We start from the raw sequence: 20,618 nt of genomic DNA, 5'->3' as shown, positions 1-20,618 counted from the left end.
TTGCCAAATCAAACGTTACAAATGTAATTAAAGTGTTTGGGGAAAGTTTGTCGACAGCCAGGAAGTCTGGATCGGGGGGAAATCGAAAACCGGAAGCCGCTGAGACGACAAAGAGAGTTGCCGGTAGTTTCAAGCGAAACCCTAACCTCTCTCTCCGAGATGCCGCAAATAAGCTGGGTGTGTCGTCTACAACCGTGCATTGAGCCAAAAAAGGAGCCGGACTATCGACTTACAAGAAGGTAGTGACTCCAAATCGCGATGATAAACAAAATACGACGGCCAAAGCGCGATCCCGGAGGCTGTACACGACGATGCTGACGAAGTTTGACTGCATGGTAATGGACGACGAAACCTACGTCAAAGCCGACTACAAGCAGCTTCCGGGACAGGAGTTTTATACGGCAAAAGGAAGGGGAAAGGTAGCAGATATTTTCAAGCACATAAAACTGTCAAAGTTCGCAAAGAAATATATGGTTTGGCAAGCCATCTGTACCTGTGGCTTGAAAAGCAGCATTTTCATAGCTTCCGGGACTGTCAACCAAGAAATTTACATGAAAGAGTGTTTGAATAAACGTCTGCTGCCTTTCCTGAAGAAACACGGTTGTTCCGTACTGTTTTGGCCGGATTTGGCATCTTGCCATTATGGTAAAAAGGCCATGGAGTGGTACGCCGCCAACAACGTGCAGGTGGTTCAAGAACCCTCCCAACACGCCAGAGCTCCGCCCAATTGAGAAATACTGGGCTATTGTCAAGCGGAACCTAAAGAAGACCAAAAAACTGCTAAGGACGAGCAGCAGTTCAAGGCAAACTGGCTTTCTGCGGCGAAGAAGGTGGACAAGGTGGCTGTACAAAATCTGATGGCAGGTGTCAAGCGTGAGGCCCGGCAATTCGGATTTGGAAAAGCGAAATCCTAACTGAATATTTTTCCTGAATTTTATACTAATTGAACTTGAAAAAGAAATTTAATTTGATTTTTTAAATAAACGATTTCACCGATTTACACGTGTTTTCCCTTGATCAAATTTTGACCGTATCACCCTTTATTCTAACAAGTATGTTTCCTTAAGTTTTGAAAGGATTGAATACTTCTTAGTACGAATGAACTAAATTTTTTTTTATGCCAAGTGTTATTCGTATGTATGATAAGCTTTCTATAATAAAGGAAGCCAGAATTATCATTTTGTAAGAAATTTTACTAAATTCGAGGAAACTTGTTTTTTTTTTGTTTATTTTTACGAAAGCTTTATTGTCAGTGAATACAATTTTCTTGTTCAGTAGTAAATTCTTATACCCAGCGAAGAAAACAGTATTAGTAAAATTCCATGCCTTATTCTAGTTAATGAACTATTCCTAAGTGCTTTAAGTTTAGGATTTTTTACTGAAGCAAGTAAATTTTATTATTTAAAAAAAATTAACTTAATGGAAATAAATTGGCTAAACTAAATTGATGAACATTTTTTCCTTTAGTTCCGAAGGCACTTTTTTCTTGGTGTGGTCAGGGTATGCGATTTAGGGTATACAAATTCGAGAAAGGGTTTTGTCATAATTCCACTGATTTTATCCAGTTTTCTTGAACTGGCAATATGTATTATATACCATGGTTATTATAAACAGATTTAAAACCCGTTTAGTTAATTTAGTCCACATAAAAATCGATTTGTCAATTTCAATTCATTTTGAACGTCATCAAAAGTAAACGACGACTTTGATTTGAAAAATGTATCCCAAAACCACATTTCCACTTCGTCCAACGAATTATGATACGAATTAAATATACAACTGATATACTACAAAGCGCTCCCTGAAGTTATAATTCCATGCCTTCCAAATTAATTAACGTTAATATCTCTTGGTTTTAAATATTTCTTTATTATATTAAGAATATTTAATTGAGTTAATATGGGGAATTACAGTAACGAGAAATTATTGTATTGGAAATATGTTGTTAGCCTATGGATCTATTGATCCATCGGCAAATATGAAAATTATTAGCATTTATATACATGTGCAAATGATAAAGACATTATTTTGGGATGTGCCAATGAATGAGACATAGCGTTTTCCTACCCCAACCCTCTCCCCCAAAAACAATGCAGGACTATATAATCCCAAGAAAGGAGATGATACCACACCATAAATATATACATAACATTCAATAGCAGACAATAAACAAAAGTGATCGAATAAAATCTCTAGGCTTAGCAAGTACAAACAGCTGAATGTCGTCAAATGCCCATACCAAACTTACTCACACACACACATACCAACGGCTTCCGTATCCTCTTTGACAAGGAGAGATTATGTGTGAGTTTCAGCGATTGTATGAGTGTGTGTTCGCTTGCCCATAAATGTGGTCGCTTTCCTAACGGAAGTTTTGTGTTATTAACATATATTTTTGCATTTAATACCCAAACGTCAAGTTGTTACAAATCAATGAGGATTCTATGATAATGAAACGATGTGTAAGGATGTGTTGATGGCGTTAATACACAAAACATAATCGAACAATCCTGCCAACCAGCCAGTCAATAAGTGAGCAAAGAATACCACGGCCCACGCCCTCATCAAAATCTATTGTTTACAGCATTGTCCATAAATACGCAAACACATATGAAATAGAATGTGAAAATATGTGGCATAATGTTATGCTGAGGATTAGAGCCACAGCCATCTCATATCCAAACAAATGTCCATTTGTTGTCGGACTAGTGTGTCTAATGGATGGCAATTTCCACTGGCAAATAAAATCTCTTCTTCTATCATGCTATTTTGATGGAATTGCCAAATAAAATTTAATTAGTATAATCTCCTTTAAAGAACGTTTTAAATGGCATTAAGTTTTGTACGACAGTAGGTCTCATTGTTATATTGGTCGGATATAAAGACTTCGAATAAGGCAGTAAGGCTATGGTCACACTAGGCAAATATTTGACCAAACTGAATTTCAAACCTTTTTTCAGGAAAATTTTTGAAATATCTCAACATCGTTCCTATAGGCCTGTACAAGTCTATTCGAAGTAATTGATGTTCTAGTGAAGGCAATACACTCCACGAGCCATCACATTCAAAAGGAATCGTTGTGCAATAGTTTCAATATTTTGGTTTTGTTGTAGTCGTCACGATACGAGTAAAACATAACATTTTTAGTGAAGATAGAATATTTTGCTTTAGCAAAGACGAAGTAACTATCAACCGAAAAACAAAAACAGTTGATTGACAGAATGCAGGCTGTGAGCGGATCTGTGCTTTCTATTATATGTGCCAACAACAAACAAAATAGGAATGGAGAGTGTGCTTTTTGCATACTCTTATAGTTGAGAGAACGAAATAACTTTATCTACAAAGCAATGGAAATTATGAAACGAAGAGAATTGGAATTCCGATTACATTCGAATACTTCAGAACATTTTTTGGTGCTTGCTTTATTTGGTTCTATTTGTTCTGTTTCACCATTTGCAAATATTTTACTCGTTTATGAAATGGACAATGAAATTACTACTCGAATTGTGTGGCGTGTGCTTGAAGTAATTGTATTCATTGCAGAGGTTTGGATCTTATATATTAATTATGAGCTAAGAATGTTTGTTGGTTTGACTACGGTGATGAATTCATTTTTTATTTCTGTTAAATATTTGCCCAGTGTGACCGTACCATAAGATATAAGAGTACGCCTTTGTAATTTAGATGTTATTTAAATACTCAAGAGGCATCAGTACCCACAGTAACATAAAATAATTTTTTTCGTAAATATCACGACCGGAACGAATCTTAAATACAGACATCTATGGAAGACATACAATCATTTTCTTTGAAGGCCTCCTTTCATAAGAGAAACTCGGTTAATCATAAATTCAACATAATTTATTCATATTTAAATGATGGAGTGTTCTATCAATAGTCACTCGTAGTTTTCTAGCCAATCAGACTATCACGCTTGAATTCCATTACGAATTCCGAATGTAATAGATCAAAATGCTGTTTTAAGCTTGTAAACAATACAATGAATTGTCCCTGGAATAATTTTGTCAGCGTAGAAAGACAATGAATCAATCATAAAACAGTTTTCCGAAACAACATACAAGCGGTTTCACAGAAATGGCTCTCTTTTGATTCTCTCGCTGTGTTATGTTGATATCTTTCGTCAACCCTCCCGGTTTCCATCTCTATTTCTTTCTCTATACTCTCTCTGTCGCTCTCATAAGCATAGGAAGGCCTCTGGGTAAGGGGCTTAGACCCCACCCAGAAAAATTTTAGCCCCACCCCCAGAATTTGAAACTCTATTTATGATTTTCCATTTTTCAATAAATGTCAATAGTTTTTTTAATTTTTATAAAAATTAAACAAGTATATACAATCGCAAAAAGTTCCGCTAAAGACTTTCATGAACAATCGAATTACTTGGGTTGTGGTAGCAGTTGCCGATGGCAATGTTTGAAGTCAGATATTTGTGAAATAAAGCTGTGGTTGAACTTATGATTGATTTAGATTAGTCAATTTAATTAAAAAAATAGTAATTGATATTAAAACTATTCTTTCATAAATTAATATCTTAATAATGCTGCGAAAAAGCGTTGCCAAAAAGTAGTAAAAATGTTCTTTTTGGGTCTAGAAGTGGTGCAAAATTGGTGGAGAAGCAATGAATGTAATACGAGCTTGTTATAGGACAAATGTCCACCGCTTCAACAGCCGTTGCAATGAATTTGCATCACTTCTTAAGGTGAGATCCGAATTCAGTGTTTTGAATGTGAATTAAAAATTTTTGTGATATTTTCCCAAATAAATAATTTTTATATTGTTTTTATGATTTTTAATGCATTCTGACGCTTGTTTGAAACGTGTTTCCTCGAATAATTTCCAAAATTATCGATTTTTCTATAATGGATTTAGCAGTTTTGTGGCAAAATTTGAATAATTTGTACCAATTTATTTATTATTACTCTTTTTTAAACTATTGGAAAAAAAGAAAACAAAAAATTACACATTAAAATATGAAAAAAATGAAGTAAAAAAAACTTCCTGTGTAGTTAAACTCGACATTTGTAAATTTATATATATTTACATTCACACATATTATTTTTATGAAACATTCATGCCCCAAACAATATATTCTAACATATTAACATATGTGTCCCAAACATTTAGTGTTAGTTTAGGAACATTACATGTTTGCACTTAAATATATTGTGTTAAAAATTGTGCCCGAAACACATTTTGTTTATATTTAAAATTTTTGCTTCTTAGCAGCAGCGATTTTACAAGGATATTGGTTAGATCTCGCCAAGATATATGGTTAATTATGGGTTGTGATATATTATTTGGCCAAGTCGGAGCCTTATTTAAAATTCAACAATTTTGTGCAAAATCTGGCAATACAGTGTGTAGGATATGACTACGATATGGGGAAATCATTACAGAATTTTGTGTAATATGTGGGTATTTTGGCCATTTTTGTATAAACCAGAAGAACAAATATATTGAGGATTTATTTAAATCTGAACCAAATTAGACCACGCTTGACACACTTAAATAGCGTATCAAATATATTCTCTGTGGAAACTTTCAATATTTCCATATTTCCCCAACTCTGGCGTACATGTATATGAGAGCTATATATTAATCTGAACCGATTTTGACCAAATTTGACATGCATAGTTAGAATAATAATTCTGCTACACGGACGAAAAAACTGTTTTTCATACGTTTGGGTGTAAAAATTATATGTTTGGAACTCAAATTTTTTAACACAATATTTTTAAGTGCAAGCATAAATCTAGCAAACATATATTAATTTGGAAATAGCCTATAAACATATATGTGTTTAGAAAGACAGACTTAGAGAGTATGCTGCAAGTAAAATAATGGAAGTAACCAATTGGTCCCTTAAAATATATCCACACAAAGGAAATTTCATTAAATGGGAGCTATATCTACCGATTTGGCTGATATCTTGCATATTTTACGAGAGCCAAAAAATAATTGGTTGTGTTAAATTTTAGGAAATACGTTGACAAAGACGGCAATTATGACCAGATCGGTGATAAATTTATATGGCAGCTATATCTAAATCTGAACCGATATTTTTTTAAATCAATAGCGATTGTCTTTGAGCCAAAGTAAAACTCTGTGCCAAATTTGAGAACGATCGGACTTAAACTGCGAGCTGTACTTTGCACACAAAATTACATATACAGACAGACAGACGGACGGACGGACAAACAGACAGACGGACGGACATCGCTAAATCGACTCAGAATTTAATTCTAAGACGATCGGTATACTACACGATAGGTCTCAGACTTTTCCTTCTTGGCGTTACATACAAATACACAAACTTATTACTCCCTGTAGTGGTACAGTAGTTGTGAAGGGTATAAGAACATATTAACCCTTTCGACCCTAAAGTTGCCTGCACTTAAAAAAAGTTTACTTGAATCCAAAGATTTTGACTTTCCCATAAAGATTTTGGTATTGATTCCGAGCCAAAGATGCGGCTTTTTTAAAATAAAGTAATTTTTTAGCTGCCTATTTGGCTTCAAATCTAGGACCAATAAAATTAAAATTAGGATACAGATCTCATTTATCAAATTTTCATTCTCTTTTCACGGTTTATTAATAAAGGTACTTACGTACAAACAATTGCCAGTTCAAAAGTCCAAATTATAACGGATACTTCAAATTAAAAATATTTCTCTTAATTCCAAAAAACTTTAAACCAAAGACGCTAAATCCTCAAAATAACTCTTAGCCTATATTTGAAGCGCTTTTACTTAAATCTAAAGTTTCAATATTTCAGTTAATTTAAAGACAATTTCTTTAAATCAAAAATGTGTTTCTTTACTTTAAGGAAAATTCGCCTTAGTCCAAAGACATGCGACTTTAACGGTGGGACGCAAATTTACACAATTTGTGTCCTAAATTTAATGAAAAAAATTTTTGAAGCAAAGATTATAAATTTTATTTCAATTAAAATTTAATTGTTTTAAAGAAATTTGTCCTTAATATTTCGTAAATTTCGCATCCTAAAATATAGGTTGCTTAATCTTTAATATCACGTAAATATTTTTTTCACCGTGTGGGCAACTTTTTGTATTTTGAGACTAACTGTCAGCGTTGTTTTTATTCATAAACTGTAACGGTATCTAAAGCTACAAGTGTTCTCTTTAAGTTGAATTAAAAAACAGCTAATTTGGTTCTCATTTAGTTTATTTTCATTAATACGCACGTGCCTCAAGAAAAAAATTGCTACTTTGGAAAATGGTTTTTATAAATGAGAAATTACAACAAAAGTATTGAAAGTTTTTATTAAATCTGTTGTAATACGTATCAAATAAAATATTTGTGGAAGTCAAATCTTAGAATTGCAAAAAAAAACAAAAAGTGAGAAATTTTTAAAATTGAAAAGTTGCCTGTGGGCCACTTTGGGCAATTGTGGTAGTAAAATTACATATTTTTGGATATGGGACCTAGAGCAGAAAGGTTTGAAAAACAATGATATTGAACAAATTTTGAACTTCGATTGGGATGTCCCAGTGACGAGGAATGCGGCAATGACGTGGAAGACATATTAGCGCTTTATTATATTTTGGTTTTTTAGACCGCCAGTTAAACTGGTATGGGTTCAGAACAAAAAAAACTATTTTCGTGAATCGCGCATGATTCACGCGAAGCCGTGAATGAAATTTAAACTAAATCTCGTGAATGTGCGTGAACAGGACTAACCAAAAATTGTTCGTGTGTGAACAAAAATCAAATTATGTTTCATGATTTGCGTGAGTAAAATTTCTCCGAAATCACGCTCACGATTAAAATTCACGATCCAATTCACGCTCACGATAAAATTGACGTTCACGATAAAATTCACATTCACGTTAAGACAGAGACAGGAAAACATCACACTCACGAACAAATTCACGTTCACGATTCAAGCTCGCCGATTTTATTCACCTTCACGGATTTTTATCACGCTTAAGATTTCAATAGCGTCCGTTGTTTGATTGTGAAACATATTTGTATTTTGCTAATGGTTCCGTCGTGAGTTATGAATGTTACTTACTGATCAGTAACTACAGCGAGCCATGAGATTTTTGAAATTTTGAAATGAGATTTTTGAAATTTTGTCCGTGCGTGAGCGCGTGCGAGAATAACTTTTAATTTCACTTACGCTCACGCGCATTCACGAAGAATGCGCGTGAGCGTAAGTGAAATTTCACCCATGTGCACATCTAAGTATATATTTACTGTATTAACCCTTATATTATGTTAGGGTCATTTGATGACCCACATCGTATTTTTCATCAGCGCATTTCTTACTTTTGGAATATAAATAAAAGTTCTTACTAGTCAGTGCATGAATTGTTGACATGTGCTGATTTTTTGCTGAGTAGTAAGAACTTTTAATTTTATTCCAACAGTAAGAAATGTGCTGATGAAAAATACGATGTGGGTCATCAAATGACCCTAACATAATATAAGGGTTAAGAACAAAAAGTGTAAAAAAATACGTCGATAATTACAAAACAAACCATAGTACATAGTCACAATTGCCCAAAGTTGCCCACAGGCAACATTCTCTACCGCCCAAACGAATGGGCGTGGTGACCCGAAATTTTGGCTAGATGTTTCTTAAATGACTTAAACATGATTAAGAGTATAAATGTTTTCAGCGATATCTATGTTAGGTTAGGTTAGGTTATGTGGCAGCCCGATGTATCAGGCTCACTTAGACTATTCAGTCCATTGTGATACCACAGTGGTGAATCTATAAAAATTCGGGGTCGAAAGGGTTAAAAAGTAGTTAGATTGTTATGCATTGGTATCGTAACGATCACATCACAAACATTTTAATTGACGTTTCGATGCTTCACGTTCAATGGCGTTTGTGGCTGAGTGTGCTAAGGCGTTCTGTTATGGTGCCAACAACAGGTTCAACCCCCGGTCGGAGCACAAAGATTTTTCAAATTGAAAAAAAAATAAATATACAGAAAATAAAAGTGTTTTACACTTCTTCATTCAAATGAACTTCCAAACAAAGTACTTCCGTCCTATGACAACCCCAAATTAAATTCATTGGAGATGATCCATGTTTGCACTACTTCCGGATCATAAGTTGGAGATCCAAACTAATTTTTGCGAAGCTAACCAGGGTTAACTCTACTCTAAAACTCTAAAAAATAAAATAAATCCCCAAAATTGATCATAAATTATGACCCAATCGATTAACTTAATTTTTTATTTTGTATTGTGCAATAACATCCCAATTTAATTCCCTACATTTTCTTTTTTATTTAGTTTTTTTTTACTTTTTCGCAATCTGTGGTGTTATTCACAGCAAGTTCAATAGTGGTATATTTACCCAACAAACAACTCGTATAACACGATTATCTTGTAGGTAATCCAAAGTAATCAAAAAATAATGACCCCTTCTTAATTGTCATAACTTTGTCCTAGGAGGAAGCCTGATATATTTTCAAACATGAAATAAATAGTTTATTAAAAACGTTTGATCACCAAATATGTAATCAGTTATTCGGAAATGTAAGAAAGTTTGGAAAAACAACCACTTATTTTCTCAGTTAACCGCATTTAGAAAATAATAACTTCTTTCACCGATTCTAATGGATCAAAATTGTAGAACTAAATATTAACGATGTTTTGATACTCTATCATTAAATTCTCAGCATTCTGAGGTGAAAAACTGCTTACAAGAGCATTTGTGTCATCCTCACTGTATGCTTCAGAATAATGACTTATCATCGTTTCGATTACCACACATCGAAATTTTATTGACTACCACGTAGCCAATATATTATATATATTTTATATTATATATATTTGTTTATATCTCATACATTTTTCTCCTTGCGTTCCTTGCGAAAGTAATGAAGATTTCCAATTATTAGTAATTACTTACCAATTTTGTACTAGGCTACATCCAGGATTATTTGGTAATGAAAGGTTTTGCTGTGTGCTCAAATAATTTCACTAAAAACAAATTATTTAACCTGAACTTTTTTTCCAATTTAAAGTCCGACTTGGCGAATTACAATGAACTACTCTAACTCTTGTAAAGTAAATTAATTTTTTGTTAATGAATAAATGTTCACAATTATGTAATCAGATATACTCACTGTATGTGATAGTACAATCAATCTGTTGAGGAGAGAAGAATCTCATGAGCTAAAACAAAGTCCACAACTATTTTGAATAGTAGGTGACTTTATACTCCGGATGATATTATGAGTAAGAAAGAAACCAATATTCAGATGATAAGATAAGAAGAATAAAAAAAATGGATTTCCGATGTGTGGAATAATATTGGATTTATTTTTTTCTGAATCAGTGTGTGTAGGAAAATGTATATTGTTTGTCAAGGAGGTGAATTTATATTGACATCAAAAATGCATTTATTGATATGTACACTGAAAAAAAATATTGTCGTGGGGCCAAAGATTTCATGTCCTTAAAATACGAATGAAAATTTTGCTTAGCGTAGAAGACGCATTTCTCTAATATAAAGTTTTTTCCTTATCCAAAAGTCGACGAACTTTTCAATGAAGTCGTGTTGTCCTCATAATTAAGTGATTTGGCTTAAAAATGGGTATCATAGCATGAGAGAAAAATTTGTTGGCTAAGGTCAACTTGACTTTAATAACTCAGAAAAACTCTTTAACATTAATGAAATTGTATTTAAATTTGTTGTCTTTTTGCATCATGAATACTAGGAAAAAAATCGTTCAAAAATAGGACATGTTTTTCAACACTTTCTTTAAAAGACTTTTTTACTTGAAGCATAACATAATTTCTATTGGAAGTCGTGTATGAATTTCTATTGGAAGTCGTGTATGAAATAAAGTTGTCATTAACTTCCCTAAGAAAATGTCCTTTTTGGATCCGGAAGTGGTGCAAAATTGACGCAGAAGCGATGAATTTAACATGGGCTTGTCATAGGACGGAAGTTCTCCATTTCAACAGCCGTTGCACTGAATTTGCGTCACTTCTTTGGTTGTGATCCCAATTCAATGTTTTGGATGTAAATTTAAAAATTCTGTGATATTTTGTCAAATAAATAATTTTTATAATTTTTAATGGATTCTAACGCTTGTCTGAAACGTATGACCTCAAATATTTTCAAAAATTCACACTTTTTTCAGATTGGATTTAGCATTTTTGTCGACAAAATTTAAATGATTTATACCATTTTATGAATTCTTACTCTGCTTTTAACCTATGTGAAACAAAAAAAGTTAAAATCACCCATTAACCCCCAATTTCAGGAAGCTCCGTTAGTGCTTTGTTAGCTAACGAACTTTTAAACCATGATATCTACATATCTGTCATCTTGCGTATATAATCCATATGCCAGTTAGAAACTTAACTGCTGAAAATTTTTCAGTTAAAGTTAACCGGAGAAAAGATATTTAAATTTTTCTTTCTGTTAACTGTCAGTTAAAACCTAACGGAGCTACATGAAAATGGCCGTAAAAGTTTTAAAAATCCAAGTTATAAAATATTGAATTAAAAGAACTTCCTGGGTAGTTAAAATAAAGAACATCATTGGGAGTGCATCTTCTGGAAGTGCTTTTAAAGTTGTGCATTTGGAAGAACTTCCAAAATTTTTTGCTGGGTTGTTTTTAAAGGACTTTGATAGAATATGAAGAAAAAAAGCTGAAACGAAAAATTAAAATTTGCTTCCTAGAGTCAAGTACACAAAACCCAAATTTAAAAGAGAATTGTATCTTAAAAGTATCCATACTTGAATTCTCCGCTTCTTTGGCTCGGAATCAATACCAAAATTGTTAAAGTAAAGACAAAATCTTTGGAAGGCAATTGGACATTCTCAAAATAACAGTAGGGAATGCGTTAAAAGAAAGTAAATATGCAAAGAAAAAGTACACGGACGAAAAAGACTGTTTTTCATATGTTTGGGTGTAAAAATTATATGTTTGGAATTATACGTTGGGAATGCGTTAAAAGAAAGTAAATATGCAAAGAAAATGTACACGGACGAAAAAGACTGTTTTTCATATGTTTGGGTGTAAAAATTATATGTTTGGAACTCAAATTTTTTAACGCATATAATGTTCATAAACTAACAAACCATGTGAATTTGAATTTTGTAAAAACACAAAAAATATATATACAATAGGATTCATTCAATATTTTTCCTTTGTTCTTATCGAATACATAAAATATAATTTTATCAAAATAATTAGAGGCCGATTTTTATTCAATTTGGTATCCGGCCACTACAATATGTTAGAACATATTGTGTTTGGGACATAAAATGTTTGTAAATATAATATGCTTAGACGCAAACATATATTAATTTAGAAATAGCTTAAAAACATATATGTGTTTAGAAAGCAAGACCACACAAAGAAAATGTCATTAATTTTTTTTCTACCAGCGTATGCCCTAAGGTGAAACATAATATGTTTGAACAATACAAACAATATTTTGTTCGGACCAATCCTGAAAATATATATGCTTGAAGCAAAATGTGTTTGGGGTATATATTACAGAAGCGATTTTTTTAGGGTGTAGTTGTTTATGTGGAATAAACACTTACAGTGCATGCAAGGATAGTTTTTACCGACTAGTTTTTGATATCAGTTCATGTAAAAGGTAGTTTTCTATGTTGAACCTTATGAAAATCGAAGATATACAATGTGTAAGTCCGTCCATAACGAACTTTGATCCATTAGACACAAAGAAATTGAATAAATTCAACAGATTAAACCGAATTATTTTAATGATTAATAAAGAAACAAATCTTGATTGCTTCTATGAGTAATATTCGTGAATTAACATGTAAAATGATTTCGACCTAGTTGAAATTAGGTACTGAAATGACCAGGCATTATTTAAATGTTTATTTAAGATATAAAGGTAAACTTGATATAAATAGAAATAGGTCTTCATTGTTCGGTGTACGTTTACAAGTGACTTGTGGCTGACTAATGTCAAGCTCTGTTTTTCATTCCCACACACCGAAAAAAAAGTTTACTATTTTTTATGAAAAATGAACTAACCCATAGTAAGAATGACCATGATTTGGCGCCAAAGATTTTTTTCATCTAGATAAGTTCATGATTTTCTTATAAATTAGTTCATGTATTGCATCGTATTTTAGTTCATTATTACTATGCTGTGGGAAGAATATACTTAAACCCATTCAAAATATTCCTGCTATCCGGAAAAATTAACAATTTTTTGGGAAACATGTATTAAGAACTTGGTTTGAAATAAACTGTTTGTCGGTATAATTTTCAAAAAAGTAGAGAAATTGAGGAATCAAAAGTACAAAAAGCCTGTATACAACTAAGAAATTTTTCGTACAAAACAAGTCAATTTTCTATAACCACCAGTATTTTATTTCAAAGAATTATTATTATATTACACAAAACTATGGCTTATGATATACAATAAAGGAAATATTTTTATTAGTACGTTGGACGCATTTACTTGTCGGTAGTTGGTAATTGCTTCTTCAAAAGAGTAATATTCTATGTTATTAGGACTAAACTAATTAATTTAAATGTCCATGTTTTCTATCCATATGAAAGATACAGTCGACTCCGCTTTACTGAAACGTTAAAAATGCAGCCATTTAATTTCAGTTATCCGAAGTTTTTGCTAAAGCGGACTACGGATAACTGAAAAAAACTTCCAGTAATGCGAACTTCGGATAACTGAAAAAGTTTCAGTAAAGCGGACTCCGTATAACTGGAAAAAAATCCACTCAATTTCAGTTAACCGAACTTATGACCAATGCTATGTACATAAAATAATAAAAACAAGGTGTTTGATTCCGTGTGTGTGCCATCTACAATTTTACCTTTCAGTTGATTTTATTTACAGAGTGATTTAAACTGTTTTGAAAGTGCCATCTTCACTTGAAATAAAGCGTTCTCAATACGGAGAAGAAAATGTACTCTCTCTCAATAGCGAGAATGTGGCATTTTCAGTAAAGCGAAGTCATACTAATGTGACGACACTCATTTGAACACAAAAAACTTTTCAGTAATCCGATTTTTTCAGTTAAGCGGAGTTTCACTAAAGTGGAGTAATTTAAATGAAATGGACAGAAAAAAACAACTGGGGAATGCGATCGATTTCAGTTATCCGAGGTTTTTCAGTAAAGCGCATTGCGCTAAAGCGGAGTCGACTGTATATGTGGCATAAGTTGCTATATTCAATTGAATTGTCCAATTTCATCGATTTTGGCTAACTTTTGTTGGGCGGATTTGGCTTAGAGGCATCTGAAGTTATACAAAATATAAGAAAAATATTATTAATTAATTAATTCTATCGTTCATATTGATCTTTAACTTACGGTTTTCAAGAGTATTTCCTAGAGCCAATAAGGATATCAGCTTAATTAGTATTAAACAGTAAGAATATTCAAAAAATTACCATTACGAGACCTGTCTACCTGCAAGTGAAAAAAATAATTTTTAATAAATTGAAATTTTGGTTTTATTAAAAACGGACAAAATACCGTTTACAGAAAAACTTACCACATTGAAAAATCCATCCAGTAGGTACATTATTGGTATCATATCCATGGACAAATGGGACGTTATTGAAATTATTCTCAGAATATAATTGAAATAAAAAATATTATAAAATTAGACATAATTTCCACTTGTCAGTATAGCATTTAGTATTTAAGGTGGATATTAAGTTCGAGTTTAGCGGCTAAAATTGCAATTTCCATGATAAGTTTTCTTTAATAATCCATTATAAAAAATAATCTTTATAAAAAACTTGATTTGGGCTATTCTCCATCAAGTTATATTTAAATTTGTATCGAAGACGTATAATTTTATACTTTGCTTAGTGATTTAGTTTTAATTTTAGCGGCTAAACTCGAACTTAGTACTCACCTGTAGGAATTGCTGTAACATAAAAAATATAGATTCAAAAAAATGGTTGCTTCTCAACCTGTGATCCAGATGTAGAATAAATATAAATCATCCTATTACCACTCATGTTGTATATTTTTTATGTAAATCAATTTAAAATCCGCACTAATTTTAAACTAACATATTAACAGAAATATACAGTTCCTTAATCTGTTATTTGTTTTTTATCAATAAAAAGCGTTTTTGATTCCTCTAACAACACATCATTCACTTCTCAGTTTCTAAAATGTTTCGAAATAAATGTATTTTCATTAATAAACACCAATACCGCACGTACAATTTTGCAAAATTAAATCCACGTGTGCACTTCATAAATGCATCAACATAACTGAATGCAACAATAAAACTGAAAGACACAAATAGTCATAAGGGATACATACCTGCCGTAAAGAAAAACAACTCCACACACACACACGTTCCCTTTCTGATCTTGCTATTGCAAAAAAACAACTCTCACCTCAAAAGATACCAACAACACACAAGGAACATTCCATTGTCTCTAGAATCAAAACAACCAACAACAGCATAAATGACGCAATAACAAACACAAACAATCATACGAGATATACACAAAATGTCTCTAAAAACTCCCTCGCATGATGCACTCACATTTTCCAGTAGCACGTTTATTGATTAGTAGGAATTCTATCTATAAGTTAAGGTAAAATATATACCAAATCTATGAGGAATCTATAAAAATTATATACACCTGTCAAGGATTATATTAACTAATTTTTATTCTATTTTAACTAAAATGTTCAATGTGAGTAAAAACACTCCAACATATAATAAAAAGGGAAATAATCTGTAGGTAGTCATCGTACGAATCGGTAATGTCGTTAAGTTAATTTTTACTACAAAAATTTTTTTCCATACAAAATTTTTTCTTAGTAAATTGTCCACATTTCGTAGTAAGATTTTTATATTGCCCATGTATTTTTATAATAGAATCAACGATGCATTAACTACTGTGTTGGAAATTTATTTAAGGAAAAATCCTTCCCATTTCGTAGTTAGTGAACTAAAAAACATTTACTGAATTTTTATAAGTTTTGCTTTAGCTAAGTTAATTTTCGTTGTGGTTACGAAAAATGAACTATATTACAGTAAATTTGTTGAACTATGTGGAAGTCAAAATGGTCCTTAAATTTACAAGACACTTTTTTTTCTGTGCAATAAACTGATAAGGTTATTAATTTAAGACACCTTTATTATGAAATATCTGTGAAGAATATTCCTTTATGGAAGCATCTCTTTTGAGTATTTTATGTAGATGCTCATTTATCGTAATATTTATACTTAATTACGTCCTAACTTATTGAATTCTATTAAGTCATTATCGGTCAACTACGTGTAATGGCAGTTTCACTACTGGTAGTTTTTGCTGGGTAGTCTGACATTTAGATGATTTAATATTAATTGATGCGACGTCCAGAGGATGGGTTCATATAATCTTTAGTTACTATTTGGTGTCTTTAGGAAAATTTCTTGTGTATGATTCCTTATGCAGAGTACGTCAGATCCTGCCCGTCAAAGCCTTCCACCTTATATAGTCGTTTTAAATTCATTTTGTTGGGTTTTTGGTTTTGTTCAGTTTATCGATTTTATTTCGATGTTTTTTCCGGATTGGATCACCCTCAACCCAACATCAGTTGCAGGTGTCGTTTATATTTTTTTCTCATTTGCTATTTCTTTATGAAATTATCGCCCGGTTTGCAAGTATAAACATGTGGCAATTATCCTACTACCATACAGGTTATAATTACTATCATTATTGTTATTGTTATTAGTGGCTTTCATTAGAGTTGTCTGCCGCCGCACATCCTGCCACATCGTAGTCAACTCTGTTATAGCATCATTAATAAAAGCCTTGGAGCAAAGGAAGCAGTGGCCCAAGATGATTGCAAGACTGCTACTGCATCCGTAGTTAGGCAATTACTTTGCTCCTCGCAAGGCGATTGTTGCACATGCTAATGTGCTTGTAATTATGCTAATAGTGAATGGCAACTCACTTACTACGCTCACTTAGTTGGGCTGAGGGGGGCGATGTTTGTATTGAAAATAATCTTTGAATAGGCACTCCATCTCATGAGCCGTGAAGGCTATGGTGCACGTGTGTTGAACGCACAAATGGGATGCACAATTCACACATTAGCCACTGATGCCAAGACTTGCGGTAATCACAACTTCAAATACGCAAATTCAGTATCGTAGATAGGTAGTGCATAGAACACTCCTGGGCATAGCATGAAATTGGCTACTAAATGGTAAAGAATCCGGCTACAATAATACTGTCCATAATGGCAATAAGGAAGTTTCTTTTAAGCAGTTTTCTGATGAACTTAATTATATCTACCTTATAGAATTCTAACATAAACTTCAAAATGGTTTAAATTATGACTTGACGATGTTTTCATGTTGCTAAACACGTGTTTAGTTAAGAAAACAAACATATACATATACATAACGTCAGCGAATTTCAGAACAAACCATCGCCATATTCGGGAGTTTTACACGTTCTAGCGTGGCAGTTTTTTATTCTTGTTATTAGTAATATTAAAAACTTAATTTAACTTCACGAAAAAAAAATTAAAAAAAGAGATCGGAAAAATATCAGCAATTTTAATTAATAATTAAAATTCACGCTAAAGCCAAACTAGATCACTAACCAATTCCGTAGGTGTATTTGAAATTATATGTGAATCTGCCTTTAACGTAAAAGTTCATGTTTTTCAGCGTTACGGAGTAGAAAAAGCGTGTTCACGTTACCGCGAGTGCATACTATGCTCTCGAATGGTATTGAATCAATATTGACCTAAGTTTCAAGGTGGAATTACATACCATGCGGTCATGCGTGCGTACGTTGTATTCGAATGCGTTGACGAATACGATTCTTCAATTGAGTTAAGGGGGAATTACATCAGTGTTGCCAGGTAATTTTTGATTCTTCCCCCCAAATCTTAAGAAAAAAACCCTAAATTGGTCCAGACTTTTTTCAAAAACCCCAAAAATGTTAAGTATGTAAATAGTACAAAAAGAGGCCCAAAATTTCGTTAAAAAAATCCTGTAGTGATACACTTTAAAAATTAAATTTAACACAAATATATAAACTGAAAGAAGATTTTTTCTGAGGAACAAACTTTTAGACAAAAAAAGCTTTTTTTGCTAAAAAATTTCTTTTGAAGTAATAAAAAATCATTAGATAAATTCATTACACCACTTGTCACAAATTCGGATTCGATTCCTGCTTCGACAGAACACCAAAAAGTAACACCTCAGTAATGATGGTGACATTTCTGGGGGTTTCAAAGCTTCTCTAAGTGGTTGCACTGCAATGTGGAACGCCGTCCGTACTCGGCTATAAAAAGGAGGTCCCTAAGTGAGTCTAAGGAGGTCCCTAAGTGAGCCTGATACATCGGGCTGCCACCTAACCTAACTTTGTTTTTAATTGTATCAAATATTAAAAATGCCCCTTCAACAGATGCGTTTAAAAAAGAATGTCGTTGCATACTTGCTTGTATTTAAGAATATGGGTTGACATCCCTTATTTTTTTTTCTCAAAATTCATGCCAGAATTGTTCCAAATTTTGTTGAGACTTGCTCCACTTTATAAGATCTAAGATATTTTTTTTACCCCCAAAACCCCCCCCCCAAATAAATGTTACCCCTAAAAATCCCCATAAACGTGTAAAAAACCCCCGCATGGTATGTAATTCCACCTTTAGGGCACACAGTTCACACAATATTTGGAACATTATGACAATTAGTTTGAAAAGTAAAAACTATCCTAAAGAAAAATTTAAAAAAATCATACAAATACAAATGCAGCTCTCAACACAAATATTCATTTTCTTGTATATATCTATTGTCTTTGAAGTTCACTGTTATGTTGTCCATTTGCTCTCAATTGATTCTCTCACTGTGTTCTGTTGATGTCTTTCGTTATCTATCTCCGTCGCCTTCCCTTTCTTTTTTCTTTATTCTCTCTATCTGGTGTTTCTACACGCAGACAAGGAATATGATCACCCCAACCATGTTCCAGAGCAAAATGTTACATTTTTCACGGAAAACATGTTGCATGTTTGTCGAAACCATGTTTTTTCTTTCTCGGAAATTATGTATCTGATTTCGGAGAGCATGTTATGTTTGACGAGAAAAGAATATGTTTGCGTCAAAAATGCTACATGGTCGCTGTAAAAAAGTAACATGGTGCTCTTCAAACTTGTTTGAGGTTATCATATTCCTTCTCTGGGTGTAAATACTCATATAGTTGTAAGAAATTTCTAAATTAATATATGTTTACATCTAAAGACATTATTATATTTAAGAACATGTGATGTCGCAAACATAATATGTTCTATCATATTATCATATGGTATACATATATCCTCAACATGTTATACTAGTTAATGAACATTATACAAACTTTACAACGAAACATGAAAAATAGTATTTTTCGTCCGTGTACATTCACTCATTTATCTACAACCTTTTGACAAAAAAAAATTTTAGCCCCCAAGTTTTACTAATGCATTGAACCATTCTCATGCAATTCTTGATAAGATTGTCTGAAGATCTCCTCAGGTGTACATGTCCCATCGTACTTATTTGCCCACATGCATGCTTACTAAGACCTCATATTGGCTGCAGGCAAGGACTACGGTACACTGTGTGTGTATGTGTGTGCAAGTCATTCCTTTCAAGTTAAACATTTTATCGTTCTTATTGAGAATGTGTGACCACTTTTGGGTATTTAGTTTAAAGAATTCCCCAAAAATATGGCTCTTAAGACAGAGGACATTTTGTGATGCTGCAGGGAGATATAAAATTCAGTGTACCTTTTATGGGTGTGTAATACATTTATGGCGAATTAAACGAGACTCATAATGAATAAGTTTACTTTTATATCCTTCATCATCACTTGATAATTCACATGTAGGGTAGGGGATTGCTATAGAAAGTACCCAACAATGGAAAATAGTTTACAATGCCCTAACAAGACACGTTGAATTGGTTATATTTGGACCATTAAAGAGGTTTTACCAAACAACAAGAAAATTTGGTATCTAATAGGCCTATTATCATATATCCCAGGAAGGTGGAGGGAAACAAAAGTCGTTTTCATACCTAAAGCGACCAATCAGCTTATCCTCATTCCTACTTAACACTCTGGAGAGGATGATAGATATTTATCTTAGAACTAGCATCGATTCAAGTTTGTTCTCGAAACGACAGCATGCATACTCGAAGGGCAGGTCTACTGAGACCGCACTACATGAACTAGTCAGCTTTATTGAAAGCTCACTATCTGTCAAAGAATACACAATCGTGGCGTTTCTAGACATCGAAGGGACGTTCAATAATATCCATCCGAGCTCGATATTAAATGGACTGACAACTCTGAATGTTGATCCATGTATACTTAGGCTGTTAGACGAACTTCTAATGAAGAGACGTATTTCAGCCACACTAGGACAAGCAAACATACAAAGGTATATGAACCGAGGCACTCCCCAAGGAGGAGTTCTATCACCTCTTCTTTGGAATAAATAACCTTCTGGTTACCCTAGAAAAAGAAAGGATAAAAGTGGTGGCATACGCAGATGATGTGGCGCTAGCAGTCATGGGAAAATTCCCATCCACAATCAGAGATATTATACAGAGAGCTCTCCGGATGACTGAGAAATGGGC

The 20,618-nt window shown here is 32.9% G+C and overlaps 1 protein-coding gene and 1 long non-coding RNA gene across 3 annotated transcripts in view; one reads left to right on the top strand and one right to left on the bottom strand.

Moving 5' to 3' along the window:
- Window positions 1-20,618, top strand: part of LOC142239061 (uncharacterized) — a 327,842-nt gene that overhangs the window by 257,723 nt on the left and 49,501 nt on the right. The window lies entirely within an intron of this gene.
- On the bottom strand, window positions 14,166-14,554 carry LOC142241636 (uncharacterized). Its single transcript, XR_012723736.1, has 3 exons — window positions 14,520-14,554; window positions 14,336-14,434; window positions 14,166-14,261 (listed from the first exon to the last, which is right to left on the bottom strand). It is a non-coding gene; the product is annotated as an uncharacterized LOC142241636 (long non-coding RNA).

The sequence above is a fragment of the Haematobia irritans genome, chromosome 5 (genome assembly GCF_050003625.1).
Source record: "Haematobia irritans isolate KBUSLIRL chromosome 5, ASM5000362v1, whole genome shotgun sequence".
Lineage (NCBI taxonomy): Eukaryota > Metazoa > Arthropoda > Insecta > Diptera > Muscidae > Haematobia > Haematobia irritans.
The sequence above is the reverse complement of the archived record's forward strand: the minus strand, read 5'-3'. Positions and strand labels throughout refer to the sequence as shown.